Below are 18,911 nucleotides of genomic sequence, written 5' to 3'. Positions count from 1 at the left end.
TTTTTTTATTTTTTTTATTGCCAGTCCTCGACATATATCAACACAAAAATCAATGGACACTATACAAAAAAACAGCAATATATACATTTTTTGCCGTCCGCTACTGCGGCATGACGTTGTCAATAAAATTCTTTCAGTGCTGCCAGGGGTTCCACCGGGACCACCACTCGGGAACCGTCTGTTGTGACTTCAACAGTTCTACATACCGCTGCATACATTCACGGAAGTATACACGCGCCAGTCGGGCATCAGGGTCACAGTGGTACCCCGCCATTCTCAAGCGCCAAAGACAGTGGAGGCCCGTAAGCATGATTAAATCATACGGGAATCCTTCGTCGTCATCTACTGGCAAAAACCTGATTCCCTGGGGATCTATTGGTAGCTCCTTTTTTAAAGCTCTTTGCTACACGTCCCAGAAATAGACCCCTCCCAACAGTGGATGAAGACATGATCTATGTTCTCCGGTTTTTTACAAATAAGGCAGTGGGTTCCCCATGGCAAGTAGAACTTACGTTGTTCCAGAAATGCTTTAACGTGTAATGTCCCGGTATGTAATTTAAAGAATAATGATTCGGTGGCTGGTTGAACTGGCATCTTTCTCACTCTTTTCAAAACGTCTAGGCCTGGGCCTCCACTGTACACGGCTCGGAACATGGGCACAAGCAAAACACTATCACACAAATCACGATATAACTTTTTGCGTTTTACAGTCCACAAATATGCATTTGAAAAACGAACACGCAAGAAAGAAACACTATCGACGACTTCCCGGAAGAAACCACGGACTGAACCTGTCGTGGTTTCGGTACCGACAACAAGCTCGGGAAGTGCTCTTGATAGTCTCATTTGGATTCACGGTGCGCAGAAAAGGGTCATTCGTATCACGAAAGAAAAGGAACCTGTTAACAAGTTGACGCAAGAAGAGGTGCGCCAACCCAAGACCGCCATCCTTTACACGCCGAAAGAGATTATCTCGGCTGCATCGCTCCCAGCTTGATGCCCACAAGAAAACAGCGAACACGCGGTGCAGTTTCTGCACATTAATCCGAGAGCACTGTAGGACCTGCATTACGCACCAGATTTTGGTCACGAGAAACATGTTGCACGAGGTAGCTCTCCCGAATATTGACAAGTGACAGGCTTTCAATCTGTCCGCTTTTTTTTTATCTCTTTTGTCCGCTCCTTCCAGTACTCGCTACTGTCTTTGTAGGCATCAAGGGGTGCGCCAAGGTACTTAACTGGTGTCGTAACCCAGCTTACGTTCGAAAAGTGGTCTGGGGTAGACGCCCATCTTCCATGCCAAAAACCCTAACATTTCTGCCAGTTTACAAAGCTATTAGTGACTTCACCAAACCTTCTGACGATAGTAAAAGTATTCAACACGCTCTGCGTATCTTTGCAGCATAGTGCCACATCGTCGGCATAAGCCAATAAATTGACCTCTGCTGCTTGCAGTTGAAATCCGTTAACGTAATCATTTTGGATTATAGCCTGACATAGAGTTCCTATGTAAACACAAAACAAGAGTGGGCTGAGTGGACAACACTGGCGAACGGAGCGCTTCACATTAATAGGGGCCCCCAACGCCTGATTAATTATAAGTCTCGTATAGCAGCTCCGGTACGCCATGGTCACCCCCTCAGTGATTATGCAGCCAAAATTAACATGTTTCAAGATGGTAAGCAAGAGCCCATGCGAAACGCAATCGAACGCTTTCTTCAAGTCCAGCTGGAGGATCGCTACTGCATCGTACCTGGCGTCACAACACTCAAGCACACACTTCTTAAGAATGTTGGTCAAAATCGTTCTTCCGCGGATGCCGCACGTCTGGCGCGGGCCGACTACTTCCTTAATAACTTACTGCACTCGACGTGCTAGTACCTTCATAAATATTCTGTAGTCGCAGTTTGTCAGCGCTATGGGTCTGTACGAGGAAAGTTGCTTGAGCTTTTCGGTCTCTTCTATTTTCGGTATTAGTACTGTACGGGACAGGCCAAAGGATGGTGGAAGCATTTTCAGTTTGTATGCTTCATTGAAAACTGCGGTTAGTCTAGGGTCTAGGTGGTCTTTGAATGTTTCGTACCAAGTGGCACAAAGGCCGTCTGGACCTGCTGACTTACCAGGTTTCAGGTCTTCGATAGCCTTCATCACTTCAAGTTCTGTTATTGGTCTTTCTAACGTCTCAAACTTTACTGGACAGTAGCGGCATTCGCTCCAAAAATAAGTGTTTGAAACCTTGCATATTGACGGGCCTGAACGCGAAAAGTTTTTGAAAATGGTCAAAAAAAGCTCTCCCTATGTTACTGTTCTCAGTTACTACCACCCCGTCGTGTTCGATGGCCTCAACCTGCTTGCGTCTGGAGTGCTTTTTTTCTAACCCCAGCGCTCTTTTCGTAGGCATTTCACCGCATGCCAGCCTTTCTGCTCTCGCGCGCACCAGCGCACCCTGGTAGCGCTCTTCGTCAAACGCCTCAAGTTTCTTCTTAACGGCATGCATATCTTCTTGATAAGCGCCCGGTTGCATGCATTCGAGCTTCGCAAACTTATCGAGCATTGATTTTAAAGCTTTTTCTCTTGCCTTCTTTTCATATTGCAGTACGCTACTCCTTTCTATTGCCTTCATTTTTATAGTTTGCTTCAGCAACTCCCATTCCTCGGCTAACATGATAGAACTATCATTTCCAAAAGTGTTCAGAGCAGCCACTACCTATTCGTTAAATGTGTCATCCCGTTGCAGCTCCGCATTCATTTTCCACAGTTCCCACACAAATTTGTTTCGTTCTTTCTTGTGGCCCACCCTGCATTTTACCAGGCAGTGGTCAGAAAAGGATACTGCAGTCACTGCATAACTCTGGCATTTATCTACTAAATCGTATGATAGATACATACGGTCCAATCGCGCGTGACTTGTGCCCTGAAAGTGAGTATACCTCACGTCTCGGTCCCCACGGAAACACTCAGCGATGTCCTCCAATTCGTATTCGCATAGAATCTGTGCCAGAATATCGCTGCTTTTGTCATGAACTACGCGTCCCGTAGACCTATCCTGGGTACTCAATACGCAATTGAAGTCACCAACTAAGGCCATCATTTTGTGCACCGAGAGGTGATGCTGTATGTTAAGAAAGAAATTTGCCCTTTCTTCCAATGCATTAGGGGCATAAACACACAACACGCGCCAGTGGACATCGCAATAGCTGAAGTCACAAACGATAAGTCGGCCAGAAGTGCATGAAAAATAACCCTCTATGACAAGGCCTGGGAGCTTCTTACGAACAATACACACCCAGCCGACGTCCCTAAGGCGTGGCTCACTACCGTATAGTACATATAGGTAAACCTTTGCTCCATGCTCCCGGTCTGCTCCTAACCGTCTACCTTGGTTCCTTGCACGGCTAAAACGTCCAGGTCATGGTCCACTAGTAGTCGGTACACCTGACTCTGTTTCCTTTTGGCGGCCAGACCTCGAACGTTTAGCGTGCCGAGGCTAAGCGACGGGTTGGAAGCCAGTACTGATACAAAAAGGAGGGGAGAAGGCAAGGACCATGGTGCTCACCTTAACGGTGCTCACCTCACCTCACCTTAACCTTGCGGCGGGCCTACGGTCGGCCTCCAGGTTCGGCTTAGGCTTGAGGGTCGAGCGCCTTCCGGACAACGTCTTAGCGGGCGCAGCCTCAGAGTCACCACCGGCCTTTCCGTCGACTTTCTCGTCCTGCTGCGGGGACCTCTTGACCGATGCCGAGACGCCTTCGACGCGGGCGTTGGTAGGGGCCGTGTTGTCTTCCGCTCCCTGCGTAGCGTCAGTTCTGGGGGTTCTCATCTTCTGCCGGGGTCTCTGTCACGCTCCCAAGAGCTGCTGCTGGCTCCTTGGGGGGAGGGATATCATCCCGTCCTCCTTTCGTCGGGGTGGTCGTCCCGCTCGCTTCTGCCGCCGCGTTGCCGCTTCCGGTTCCCTTGGCCGCGTCCTCCGCCTCGATGACGTCCATCATGTTGTCTGATGTTAACGGCTCGCTCTCCACCGAACCCGCGGCTACTGCGTACGAGCGTACACAGTCCGCGTCAACGTGGCCGAAAAGCCTGCACCTGGAGCAACGGGGAACCTTGCATTCTCGTCGAACGTGCCCAGAACTTTTACAGCGCAGACACTGCATAGGGCAACCCGGGGCGACCACAAGCGCGAGTTCCCCGGCGACGCGGATCTGATGGGGCAAGTCGTCGACCTTCAAGCCAGTCTTCAGCTGCAGTAGCACTGCTCGAGTCGTCGAGCCCTTGTCGAAGACACCATCCACTCGCCAGCGCTCGCGGGTCACCTCGGTCACTTTGCCGAATGAAGCCAGCGACGTCTTCACGTCCTCGTCTTCCAGTCCATGCAAAAGCCAGTGGAGACGCAGCTTCACCTGTTGTGCCTTCGGGTCGATGACCAGGCAACGACACCCATTGACCTGCAGCTCCTTCAGCGCCACCAGCTTTTTGGAAGCCTCGGCTGTGTTCAGGGTCACAGCCCACACATAGTTGATTTGGTACGCTCCAAGGGCGACGACGCCCGAGAGCATACCAACAGCTTGAAGCGCGTCCCGAAAATCTTCTACACGGAACGGGCGAACACGAGCGTCGCCGTGCAAAAATACCGTATTTGATACGATGCGTCCTGTTGGTAGTCGTGCCAAAATAATCTGGTAGCCCTTATCTTCCTCAGTCATAAGCCTGTTGCCGCGCCTGACAGCCGCATTAGCCGCTCCACTGGAGCCCATGATTCCGCGATCCGTTAAGCTCGGAAGCCGGAAGCAGAATGTACTGAGCTATGTCCCCGACAACTGAGATGCAGAGAAGGCGCGTTCCTCTGAGCTTCAGACACAAAAATATTGCAAAAATGCAAATGATAAAGGGGGCACCCGGGTTTGAACTAGGGACCTCTCGATCTGCAGTCGAATGCTGTACCACTGAGCTATGCCTTTTTTCTTTATTACCATCTTGGTACATAACACAAAGTAACACACACACAGCACTTACATCCCTTTACAAGTAAAAGATGCGAGCGGTGATGTGCCCTGCTCACACCAAATGATTAAAAGCGTTTCAGCTGAACAAGGTCATCCATTATTCGGAGCCACTCTGGTTGTTCTTGTTGGGCCTTAAGGAGGAGGAGGAGGAAAAACATTTATTAAGAGAAAAAAAACAAGCAGGCGTCTTCCTGCTTGTGTTGGGAGGTGCCCTCAGTCCAGGGCTCCTGCGGCTCTTGCTGTCTCCCGGGCCCGCCGCACCAGTTGTTGCTGGTCACGAGGGTCCGATCTAGTCAGCACGGCCTCCCACTGCTCGGGTGTCGGGTTGGGTATATGCGGGGCTACCTGTATATTGGGGCATGCCCATGTGGTGTGATATAGGGAATGCGTAGTCGGTAAAAGGGGGCATTTGTACGAGTACAGTGCTGTACGAGTGTTGGGCCTTAAACACATCTCTTATATTGAACCATCACCAACCACCTCGTAGGTCACGTCGCTAATACGACATGCTCTCTACAAAATACTCTCGTATGGGGAGAACAGTCTCATCTGCATGTCTGAATGCCATTCGATTTTTCCATATACTCTGTAAGCTGGTAAGCATAAACATGTCCCACGGTACTTCGTCTTCGCCATCTACCGGGAGAAATCGTATTCCGTAAGGCGATATCGGAAGCGTCTTTTTTAAAGTTCGTTGCATCTTCTTCTTTCTGGGGTTTTACGTGCCAAAACCAGTTCTGATTATGAGGCACGCCGTAGTGGAGGGCTCCGGAATAATTTCGACCAACTGGGGTTCTTTAACGTGCACTACAACGCAAGCACACGGGCGTTTTTGCATTTCGCCTCCATCGAAATGCGGCCGCCGGGGCCGGGATTCGATCCCGCGACCTCGGGCTCAGCAGCGCAACGAAAGTTCGTTGCAGCAAAAAAAAATTAAATTTTGGGGTTTTTACGTGCCAAAACCAGTTCTGATTATGAGGCACGCCGTAGTGGGGGACTCCGGAAATTTGGACCACCTGGGGTTCTTTAACGTGCACCTAAATCTAAGTACACGGGTGTTTTCGCATTTCGCCCCCATCGAAATGCGGCCGCCGTGGCCAGGATTCGATCCCGCGACCTTCGTTGCAGCACGTCCCAGTGAAATACAGTCTGTGCAGTGAAGAAACATGTGGTCTATTGTCTCCGGTTTTCGGCAGATTAAGCAGTTTATGTACCTAGGGACAAATATTCCTTTTTCTTGAAGCCATGGCTTCACGGGCAGTGTGCCAGTGTGCAGCTGAAAGAAGAATGTTTTCATCGAGGGCCGCACGCACATTTTCTTAACTCTCTTCAGAACATTTTTTTCCGAGCCAACACAGTATATGGAACGGTACACAATTACAGGCAACATAGTGTCAATGAGACCTTTATAAAGCTGTTTCCTTATAACATCAGCAAGATACTGCGCCAAAAAACGAACTTTCAAACACTGAAATGCGCGCACAACCTCCCAAAGAAAGCCGCGCACCCGCACGTGTTTCACAGGGCTGGATGATACAACATATTCATGCAGTTCCTCTTTGAACCAAATTTGCATTACCGTCCGCAAGAATGCGTCTTTTTGGTCTCAGAGGAACAGAAATCTGGCCACGAGTGGCCTGATAAACAAGTGAGCCAAACCTAGGCCCCCCTTTTCCACAGATAGAAAGAGATTTGTGTGACTTGTCCTCTCCCAACTCGACCTCCAAATGAACACTGCGAAGACTCGATGCAATCTCTGGACGCTGCTCCGTGACATGCACAGCGCCTGAAGCACGTGCCACACCTTTGCCACCAAAGAAAGGTTGCATACTGTGGCCCGAGCAAAAATTGAAAGATCATGGCCACCCCATTTCTGCGTACTTTCTCGTGTGCGCTCAGTTTCCGCTTCCCAATATTTTGCAGGTTCTCGATAGTGGTCTAGCGGCACTCCCAAGTATTTGCAAGGTGACGTTGCCCACTGAACGCTCTCGAACATAACAGGCGTGTAATCCCAATTGCCGTGCCAGAAGCCAAAGCCCTTTTCCCAGTTTATCACGCTTCCGGAGGCTTTGCAAAACCTAGCCGCGTCTTTCACCGCTTCAGCTGTACTGTCTTTATCTTCACAGAAAATAGCGATATCATCGGCATATGAAAGAACTTTAACTTCGGCGGACAAATCGTGAAGCCTCGCACTTTTATCGTTTGACATAACTTTCAGGCAAAAAGGTTCCAGATACAGTGCAAACAGCAATGGAGACAACGGGCACCCTTGTCTCACTGAAGAACTAACAGCGATACTTTCACTCAGTTGCTTATTAACAATGATGTTTGCCGTACAACCAGCATATGCCATTTTGACTCCTTCCAAGAGCACTCGGCCGACATTCACGTGTTCAAGGATGGAAAACAGGATATGGTGGTTGACGCGGTCAAAGGCCTTTTCCATGTCTAGTTGCAACATTGCTACACGTTTATCAAGTGCATCGCAGCATTCCAATACGCTCCGTGCTACATGAACATTTGTCTCTATCGTGCGTCCTTTTATTCCGCAAGTTTGGTGCGGGCCAAAGATAGATTTTATTACATTCTGCAACCTTCTGCCCAGAACCTTCATGAAAATCTTGCAGTCCACATTCGTGAGACTTATGGGCCGATAAGCTTTGACTGACAATCTCTTAAACGGGTCATCACTCTCCGGAACCAAGACGATGCGAGTTCTTCGAAAAGACGGAGGCATCATCTGTTTTTCGTGCGTTGCTTGAATTATGTTGTGTAGAATATGCGCTATGTCCCCTTTGAATGCTTTGTAAAAAGCTGCGCCCAGCCCGTCCGGTCCAGGTGATTTACCAGAGCTTAACTCGTCGATTGCGTGCTCCACTTCCGCTGCACTAATCGGCTCCTCAAGCCCAAGCTTGACTTCATCATCTAAGATAGGCATTAGTGCCAAAAATTCCGCCGCAAGGTCTTCTTGAACGTTTGACTCGTGACCCAGTAGTCCTTCGTAGTAATCAGCAAACGCACGCTGAATAGTGTTGGAATCATGATCAATTTCGCCCTTGTAATCTATCCCTTTTATCTCGTTCTTGACTGCATATCGCCTTTCGTCACAGAGGGACCGTTTTGTCGGCATCTCGCCCAACCACAGCCGTTCTGTACGTGCTCGTATGACTGCTCCTTTGTATTTTTCTTTGTCCATCAGTTCTAATTTATTTTTTGTTTCTCTTATTTCTTTTGCAAACTGGCCCGGCTGCGCGCTTTCCAAACTCGGAAGCAAATTTAAGCCGCTATGAAGTTCTTTTTCGTCTGCCTTCTCCCTTTGGCGTAGCACACTCGCTCTTCTATAGCGCTCATTTTTATTTCCTCTTTAAAATGTTCCCAGTTTGCAATAATGTCTCCATGATCACCCGTTTGCAAACAGTCCATTTTTTCTTTTACTGTACGCACAAAAATTTCATTCTCAAGAAGCTTTACATTAAATTTCCAAAGATTCCAGTTGAACTTCGACCTTTTGGTCTTCGTTCCCAGTGAAAACATTAACATGCAATGATCGCTGAACGCAACGTTTTTAACCAAGTAGTCATTGCACATTGGGACCACGCAAGCTGATACATAAGCTCTGTCGAGTCTTGCATGACTTGCTCGTTGGAAATGCGTAAACTGCGGACGGGATCCTTCTGACAGTGCACTCCCAACGTCTTCCAAGTTGTACTCTTGGACAATTGCACTCAGGAGTAACGAGCTTTGGCTTCTAATGGTCGCGTTCGTAACTCTGTCCTCGGGCATGCAAACGCAGTTAAAGTCACCCATAAGGATAATATATCTAGGAGACTTTAGATAGGGCTGCAACATTCCACAGAAAGCTTTGCGCTCAATTTCCTTATTTGGCGCATACACGCACACTACGCGCCACTGTACATCAAGATATGAGAAATCACACATGACGAAACGCCCTGTGTTCCAAACTGTAACACATTCTTCAATAACACCTAAGGAATTCCGGATTAAAATGGTACACCCTCCCGATGTACCAACAGAATGACACACGTATACATTGTACCGGCTTCTAAAGGGCTCAACCATGCAGTTCATCTGCTCTTCACTTGCGACCTTTGTCTCTTGCACTGCCACTACGTCAACAACGTTCTCAAGCAGTAAGCGACTTAATTGGTACTGACGTCGCCTCGCTGCCCGTCCCCTTACATTAATCGTGGCAAATCTAAGTGCTGCATCTGTTCTGACTGTCATGTGCGCGACAAATTAAAAGGACCGAACCGCTTCGTGCTCACCTTCAGCCGCAAAACACCGAAAAGAGGAGCACATCAATTGTGTCCGTTCAAGAGTTCTCGTGCACACCCAAGAGGTGTGCGGGCCCTCCGCAGCACGCAGCGTCAGTGCACTGCACTTCATAGCTCCGTCGAGCATCGCCTCTCGACCTTTGCCAAGCCAGAAGGGAGCCATGGTTTCTACGTCGATGTAGTCGTCGCCGGCCTTTTGTCCGGTGGGACGTTGGGTTTCGGGCGAAATGACGCCCGGCGCTGTCCTGTCGATTTGGGGAGTGATTCGTCAATGCTTGTAGGCGGACCTTGAGGCTCTTCGACGCAGGCCTTGTCGTGAGTCCTCTTTCCTGCCGCACTGCTCATGCTTGGTTGGACGACGTCCATGCCTTCTTCGTCCTCTATTGGTTTTACACCTTCAGTAGAAGTACTTTGGTTGCCTTGTCCTTCCGCAGCACCAACCTTCAGGTCTTCAACAGCCTGAATAGGCACAGCGGTCTTGTCCTTGGTCTGTGTCGTTGCCCCGCCTCCGCTAATAACGTTAGGCGTAGGAGCTGGCAACGGCACGCTCTTTTCTGCTGTTCTCGCCGCCTCCTCGGCTTCATTCGCGTCCATGACAAGTTCGGAAAGATCATCTCTTCTCATGGGCCCTGTGACATTTTCGTACGTTTTGACGCACTGCGACTCATCATGGACGAAACGGTGGCACTGACTGCAACGGGGTACTTTACATTCACGTCGGACGTGTCCTGAGGTATGGCACCTAAGGCAAAGTGGAGCTCTTCCAGGAACAACAACAAGGGCCTGTTCTCCGGCAATGCGTAGCTGGTGCGGCAGGTCCTCAATTGTAACACCAGGCTTCAATTTCAAAGAGACAGAACGCGTTGACGAACCTTTTTCCATGACTCCCTGAACGCGCCAACGTTCCTTGGCGACTTCCGTCACGGTACCGTACGGTGCAAGGGCTGTTCGCACGTCTTCATCCTGCACGTTGTACAGAATCGAGTGATGTTCCTCCTCACGTCCTGGTCACCGGGATCAATAACAACGCACCGACGTTCTTTCACTGTCACCTCACGGAAGGATAGCAGCTTCTTCGTTCCTTCGGCACTCGTGAACGTGATAAATCAAATGTGGTTCATTTGGTACGCCCCCAAGGCGATAACCTCGGGGAGCAGTGCCAAACCGACCAGTGCGTCGCGAAAATCCTCGACTTTGTAGGGCCTTGCTCTGACGTCGGCGTGCAAAAACAGCGTATATTTAACACAATTCGACCTGTTGGTAGCCGCGGCGAAATAAATTCGTAGTCCAGTTCACTTGAGCCAGTAATCCTGTTTCCGCGGCCAAGCTGGGCCGCTGATACCGCTCCGTTGGAGCACATGATTTCACGTTCGCTCGCCACGGTGGCAGGAAGTGGAATCCACTGAGCCATGCTCCCGACATCTGAGATGCAGAGAAGGTGGGTTCCTATGAGCTTCAGACACAAAATTATTGCAAACAAAAAAATGATAAAGGGGACACCCAGGTTTGAAGCGGGGACCTCTCGACCTCAGTCGAATGCTCTACCACTGAGCTATGCCCCCGACAACGGAGATGCAGAGAAGGCGCGTTCCTATGAGCTTCAGACACAAAAATATTGCAAATAAAAAATTGATAAAGGGGGCACGCGGTTTTGAGCCGGGGACCTCTCGATCTGCAGTCGAATACTCTACCACTGAGCTATGCCCCTTTTTTTTATTTCAGGTTGCTTGCAAATCAAGCAGTGTGAGCCCCATGATACAAGGAAGCCACGTTCTTGCATGAATGTTTTCACAGACAGTCTTCCTGTGTGTAGCTTAAAAAAGAATTTTTTGCCCCAGTAGGCACCACCATTCTTTTCACCCGTTTGAGGACGTCCTGTCCTGGTCCTCCACTGTTTACCGCTCTGTACACTGGCACTGGAAATACAATGTCGCATGCATCTTTATATAATGTCTTTCTTCTCACACCAGAAAGATAATCGAAAGAAAAACGCACAGAAAGAAAGCGCACACTATCGACTACTTCTTTAAGATAGCCGCGAATCGCTCCTGGCATACTATTGGTACTAACAATGAGTACCGGCAAAGCGTCTCTTAACCTGAGCTGTAATACCGTACGCAGAAATGGATCATGCACATCTCGAAAAAACAGAGATCTATTGACAAGCTGTCGTACAAAAAGATGTCCGCAAAGCCCAGCACCCCTTCCTTCACCCGCCTGAACGGGTTTGTTCGGCTGCATCTTTCCCCGTGAGATTCCCAGATAAAAACGGCGCACACTCTGTGCAACCTTTGCACGTTTACCCTTGAACAAAATAACGTCTGCATGACGTACCACAACTTCGTAATGAAAAACATATTGCACACAGTTTCCCTTGCAAAAATGGAGAGGTTGATGCCTTTCCACCTGTCTGCTTTCTCTCTTGTTTCTTTTATTTGGTTCGTCTAATATTCCTCGCTATGTTTGTAACTGTCCAAGGGAACCCCCAGATACTTGGTAGGGGTTTTCACCCAGATCACATTAGCAAGGTTGTCTGGGGCGGAAGACCACTCTCCGTGCCACAAACCGAGGCACTTACCCCAGTTCACTTTACTGCCCGTCACATCACAAAACTATTTCACAACGTTTCCGGCCTATGCTCTTATTGTCATCGGCTAGTGTGCCTTTCTATGAGATATTACCGACATGAATACGTCTTCCATGGGCTTTTTGAAGTCCAAGCGCCCTTTTGGTGGGCGTCTCCCCCGCTACTAATGCGTTTCAAACTGTTTCCGCTACACTTTCTCTGTTTGTACAACACACGGCGATATCATCTGCATATGCCAGGAGCTTGACTTCTGTGGCTGCCAAGCAATAACCACGTATTTGATCGATCTCAATTATCGCCAAACACATCGTTTCTATGTAAACTGAAAACAAAAGAGGACTGAGGGGGCAGCCTTGACGCACAGAACGCATGACGTTAATGGGGGCCCCCAATGATTTATTCACAATTAAGCGTGTTGTGCAGTTCTGATACGCCAATGCCACTCCCTCAGTGATGATGGCACCTACATTAAGGTGATCCAGAATGGCAAACAAAATATCATGAGACACACATTCAAACGCTTTCTCGAGGTCGAGCTGGAGCACTGCGACGCCGTCGTAAGTGATGTCACAGCACTCGAGCACGCACCGCATCGTGTGAAAATACGAAAAAATTGACCTGCCTTTGATCCCACACGTTTGGTGGTCTGCGACTATTTCTTTGATGACGCTTTGAAGTCTGGCTGCCAAAACCTTCATGAAAATCTTATAATCAACATTGGTTAAAGATATCGGCCTATAACACGTCACGAGCATAAGTTTCTCCGCTTGGTCACTCTCAGGTAACAGGATGGTATGCGCTTTACCAAAAGAAGGCGGCAAAGTTTTGATCGCATACGCTTCGTTAAACATGTCTCTTAACAAGGGCGACAGTTTTTTCTTAAAAGCTTTATAAAAACACGCACTGAGACCGTCAGGTCCAGGTGATTTACCACTGTTCAAGTCATTAATTGCCTTCTCGACTTCCTGATCTGTAATTTTCCCTTCTACTCGCTCTTTCCTGTCGTGGCTTAATCGCGGCATGCGATCGAGAAAAACCTTTTTAAACTCGTCTACATTGGCTTCTTGAAATGCAAACAACGACTGGTAATACTCTAAAAAGGCTCGGCCTATGCTCTTATTGTCATCGGCTAGTGTGCCTTTCTATGAGATCTTACCGACATGAATACGTCTTCCGTGGGCTTTTTGAAGTCCAAGCGCCCTTTTGGTGGGCGTCTCCCCCGCTACTAATGCGTTTGCTCTTGCGCGCACAATCGCACCTTGATAGCGTTCTTTGTCCAGCTGCTCAATTTTTTCTTTATGGTTCGCATATCTTGCTTATACGCCCTTGGGCCTTTGCACTCAAGCGCTAAAAGCTGCCTAAGTATCTTTCGTAAGTCTCTTTCTTTCATTTCACTCTCAAACTTTAAGCAGCTCGACCTTTCTATTGCTTTCATTTTTACCTTTTCTTTGAACCATTCCCATTTCTCTGCTATTCTTTCAGTACTTTCATCGCATACTTCCATAACGGCCTCATGTATTGCCTCTACAAATGGATCGTTTTTTAGTAGTAAGACATTGATTTTCCATAGGTCCCAGTTAAAAGATGCTTCCTTCTTCATACCTATGCGACCCTTCACCAAGCAGTGATCTGAGAACGACAAAGGTGCAACAGAATAACTGTGGCACATTGGTATGATGTCCTGTGACATGTACAAGCGGTCTAACCGCGCATGACTGCTGCCTTGAAATCGTGTATACATCACCTCCCGCTCCCCCTCCAGACACTCACATACATCGTCTAGTTCACGATCACTAATCAACTTAGACAGTATGTGACTGCTTTTATCGCGGATACCGGCATTATTGGATCGATCCCAAGCCCTCAAAACACAGTTGAAATCCCCCAACAAAATCATGCACTTATCATGGCTAATGTACTGATAAAGATTCGAAAAAATAAGGCACGCTCTTCAACAACATTTGGCGCATATTGACCCTTTTCGCGGCGATCCCGTGGGCGCTGCCATGTTTGATCACGTGGTGACGTGTCCATTGCTTGCCTCAACTGCCTCCGTTGCCTCCTTGTTTACAATGGAAGTGTATGACGCCGGCGCGACATAGAAAACCTCTGTTTTCGGAGATATCGTAGACGGTGACTAGGTGGAAGACACGAAGCTTTGATCACAGCTTCAGAGAACATGCAAAAGGGCTTTCGGAGCTGATTAAGCTATGTCCAAACGGCGCAAGCTGCGTATATGGTGCTTGTTCTAAAAGCGGTGCTAAATATGTATTCCAAGCTATCCAAACATTCCGCTCATGAATTCAGTCAGTATTAGTGTGCTTTGCTATTTCTTCTTTATTTGGGAAATATTTTGCAGCAGTGGCTTGTCAGTTCTGACTCAGTGAAGTTCCTCGGTGCGGCTACTATTTGATTATTTTCTGTCTAATCGCTCGCGGTTGTGCTCAGTTCCGATAGATTTGTTCTTGCTGCGCACAAGGCTTGAAACGATAGCTGTTTTGTACATTGTAATACCTTGTAGCAAATATGTATTACAGCTAGAAAGTCGATTACCCTTGTGGACCGTCACGAAACATTAAGATTCGACCATTAATTCGTGCGCCATCGGTGTAGTCCGTCATTTATTGTGCGTATACAGTGCGCATATATTCAAGTGTGCGCCCATTCACTTATTCTTGATACGTCGGCGATAGAGTGGGCATAAGTTTTCCTGACATTTGGCACAGATGTGTATAGATAACGTGCGCGAAACTTACTATGACAGGAAGCAACGCTACTGTCTTTGTCATTGTTTAACGAGTGGTACTCACTCTTGCCGACGTTCTGGGGACGAAGCCCTTTCTTTGAAGGTTAGCGATACAAGGCTGGCGGATGAGCAAATTTCTGTATCCTCGATGAAAGCCGTACATCTCGGAAGTGCCGGTAACACGATCGGACAGTTGCAGCAGCGGTTCGCGAACTTGGCCACACAGATTCATTCCATTCCTTAACATGCCAGTCACTATTTTTGCAGCCAACTACTGCACACGTCTTCAATCCACATGTATTAATCTAGCATGATTGCAGCACAGTGTGTAAGCGAAAAATAAGTTGCATTTCCGACAGCTGATCGCACAGAAACAAGGTAGAAGCGGTAATGGTTTCGTATTCGTGTGCGGTCGCTGAGGAGACGTATGGCGCGCCGCCGTGAGCGCCATCTCGTTTCTCTAAAACAAACTGCTCCGCGAAAAGGGTCAATATACACATAACTCGGAATTCTACTCCACAACAAACAAAATCGCAAACAACAATCCTTCCCGATTGACATGAAAATACACTTTCAACTACAATGTCGGGTAACTTCTTAATAACAGGATGCATCCAGCTGACGTCCCTACCGCGTGGCTCACCACCGCATAATATCTGGTCGTGAAACGCATCACCATGCTCCCGGGCTCCTCCTCCCCGTCTACCTTGGTCTCCTGGACAACTAGTACGTCTATGTCTTGGTCAGTAGCCAACCGTAGGACTTGACTCTGCCTACGCTTAGCTGCCAGACCTCTAACGTTTAGAGTTGCAATACTGAGTGACGGATTAGGAGCCATGTTGAACTAGAGAATGAGGTAGGCCCATAGCATGGTGCTTACCCCTCACGACCAGCGCTCGGCTAGCCGCCTCCGGGACCGCCCGGTTTCTCGTCGTTGTTTTTCTGCTGGGCTTTGTCCCTAGGCTTTCTGTCGGACGGAACGTTCGGCTTTGGTTTGAAGCTCGACCGCCTCCCAAGAGGCGATTTTGCCGGCGGCCCATCACTGGAGCTGGTTGCCACATTGTCCTTGTCCCCAGCCTCATCACGGGGGCGCTTGAAGGTGGCTCCGAGACTAGCAGCCCGGTCACCTTCATTAGCGGCCTCGCCCTGTTGCATTGCTGCATCGTCGTCGTCCCGCTCGTCTTCACTTGCGCCTCCCTTCGCAGGGCCATCAACCGTCTCGACCCGTGCCGGCCCAGTCACTTGCTCTGCAGTTTCGACGCCTTTGGCGTCAACGCCCTCCGGTACCGTCCCGGCATTTGTCCCGTCGCTGGTTGCACAAGTTCTCCAGCTCCCTTAGCAGCGTCTTCGGTCTCGACCACATCCATGACGTGCTCTGTGGCCTCTTGACTCGCGGCTGGGCCACTCGCGGTAGCGTAAGTCTTGACGCATTCGGTGTCAATGTGCCCGTAACGTCGGCACCGGGAGCAGCGTGGCACCTTACACTCCCGCCGCGCGTGCCCAGTGCCTTGGCAGCGGAGGCACTGCATCGGCCGACCGGGTACCACCACCAAGGCCAACTCTCCGGCAACACGTATTTAGTGAGGAATATCTTCCACTTTCAGGCCGCTCTTCAGCTTGAGAAGAACAGTCCTCGTGGTGGAACATTTGTCTGCGGCACCTTGGACACGCCACTTCTCTCGACTCACCTTTTCTACCTTGCCGAAGTCCGGGCGTCTTCCTCGGCCACACCATGCAGCAGCCAGTGAAGTCTGAGCTTCACCTGCTGGTCCTGAGGGTCGACGATGACACATCGCCGCCCCTTCACCTGAAGTTCTTTCAAGGCCAGCAGGCGCTTCGTTGCAGCTGCGTCGCTGAGGGTCACCGCCCACACATGATTAACTTGGTAGGCCCCAAGGCACACAATTTCCGGCAGCAGGCTCATAGGCGTAAGGGCATCCCTAAACCTTCGACCTTGTAAGGCCTCGCTCGTACATCACCACGCAGAAACACGGTGTTATTCACTATTCGTCATTTTGGCAGTTGAGGCAAAATAAACTGGTATTCCATTTCTTCGTCGTTGCTGTACTGCCACGTACACGCTAGCGGCAAAACGCGCGCGGCGCGCCGCCGGCGGCAAGACGCGCGCCGCGAAAGCAGCCGCGAAACAGGTTTTCTTGCCGCGGCAGGGATCCCTCCTGGACCGATTTTTGCGGTTTGCCGCGTGCCGCGGATGAAGGAGACCAAGGATGAAGGCCCGCTTCCGTGACGTGCGCGCGGGAAACAGGTGACATGCGGACCCGCCCGACCGCTCGTTCGTACTCGCGCCGCAGGAAACTCGTTTCGCACTATCATCTGCACGCATCAGCTCCCGGACCGAGCTGACGGATAGTTCGAGAAGGGGAAAGAGTCTAGTCTGTCACGTGATTGCCGCCGGTTGGTTTTGCCGCCGGCGGCGCGCCGCGTGCGTTTTGCCGCTAGTGTGTACGTGCCATACCTGTTTCCGCGGCCAAAAGTGACCGCTGTCGCCGCCCCACTTGAGCTCATGATTCCACGATCCGATCAGCGCGGCTCCCGGAAGCAGAATGACTGAGCTATGCCCCCGACAACCAAGATGGAGAAAAGGAATGTTCCCATGAGCTTCAGATACAAAAATATTGCAAATAAAAAAATGATAAAGGGGGCACCCGGCTTTGAACCGGGGACCTCTTGATCTGCAGTCGAATGCTCTACCACTGAGCTATGCCCCTTTTTTTGATTGCCGATTGTGACAGTCAAACCACAAAAGTACAAATGATAAAAACATCAGCCTACTTCGGCTGACGTAGGAGGGATTAAAATCTTTTCATGACAGCCAAGTCATCGAGGACAGAAATCCATTCGGGCGGTTCAGCTTGCGCCCGATACACTTCCCTAAGGGCCACAACAATTTCAATAAAGTTTTCGCGCGTCGAACGGACGTTAACATCTGCATGTCGCACTTGCATTCGCGTATTCCACAGACTGTGGAGGCCCAAAAACATGATTAGGTCAAAAGGTACTTCCGCTTCATTTGCGATGGGCAAGAACCTGATGCTGTATGGATCCAGGGGAAAATCTTTTTTGACTATTCGTTGGAGGACATCTCAATGAAAAATTGGGTCCCAGCAGTCAAGGAACACATGCTCTACTGTCTCAGGCTTTTGGCATAACAGGGCAGTTAATCGTCCATGGGACGAAAATCCCCTTTTCATGCAGCCACGTCTTAACAGGAAGTGTGTTAGAGTGTAACTTAAAAAAAGATTTTACGGATGGGTTAACCGGCATTCTCTTAACTCGCTTCAGAACATCTTGCCCTGGGCCTCCACGGTGAGGTAAACGATAAATAGGAATCGGCAACATTGTGTCCACAAGATTCTTATACAGATTTTGCTTCGAAACATTGCACAAGTACTCAATAGAAAAACGCACATGCAATAGCCGGAAAGTACAACCTCTCGCATCTACCCACTGATAGCCCCATACATAATCTCGCACGATGAAACAACGATTTCTGGGACATGTCTCTACAACCTCACTTGAATAGCAGCCTTCAGAAAAGTATCCCTTTGATCACGGAGGAATATAAAACGTGACACAACTTGACGCAGAAATAGGTGCACAAGTCCAAGCCCTCCCGCCTTAACAGAAAAAACAAGTTGGTACAACTGGTTCTCTCCCAGTTAGACGCCCAAATAAAACCTGCAAAAACGCGGTGCATCTTTTGAATACTGGTTCGTGTTGCACACAAAACATTCATAATGTACCATATTTGGATACAATGGAAAGGTTGCAGACGGAGGTGCGCGAAAACATTGATAACTGCCTCCCTTGCCATGCATCTGCTTTCTCCCTCGCCCTTGACACTTGCTTATTCCAACATTCACTTGGTTATCGATAACACTGAAGGGGGACACCGAGATACTGCGTTGGCAGACAAGACCATCGCAGTCGCGCGAAATGATCGGGAATCGTTTCCCAGTCACCATGCCAAAAGCCAGAGCTCTTATCCCAGTTTATCAGACACCCCGTTTGCTTGCAAAATTCATCAACCGTCTTGATCACTTCAGTGATACTGTCTCTGTTCGGCCAGAATACTGCAATGTCGCCCGCATAAGCGAGAATTTTGACATGCGCTGACTCTAACGAAAGCCTGAGATGCATTCACTTTGGATTACAGCCAAACAGAGTGGTTCTGAAATCATGGGTTTTACGTGCCAAAACCACGATCTGATTATGAGGCACACCGTATTGGAAGACTCCGGAATAATTTGGACCACCTGGGG

At 49.1% G+C, this 18,911-nt stretch overlaps 1 non-coding gene across 1 annotated transcript; it reads right to left on the bottom strand.

Annotated features, from left to right (window-relative positions):
- Window positions 1-17,285: 17,285 nt before the first annotated feature.
- Trnac-gca (transfer RNA cysteine (anticodon GCA)) lies at window positions 17,286-17,357 on the bottom strand. The gene has a single exon. It is a non-coding gene; the product is annotated as a tRNA-Cys (tRNA).
- Window positions 17,358-18,911: the final 1,554 nt, after the last annotated feature.

Source organism: Dermacentor silvarum, chromosome 1 (assembly GCF_013339745.2).
Source record: "Dermacentor silvarum isolate Dsil-2018 chromosome 1, BIME_Dsil_1.4, whole genome shotgun sequence".
Lineage (NCBI taxonomy): Eukaryota > Metazoa > Arthropoda > Arachnida > Ixodida > Ixodidae > Dermacentor > Dermacentor silvarum.
This window is presented reverse-complemented; position numbering and strand designations above follow the sequence as displayed.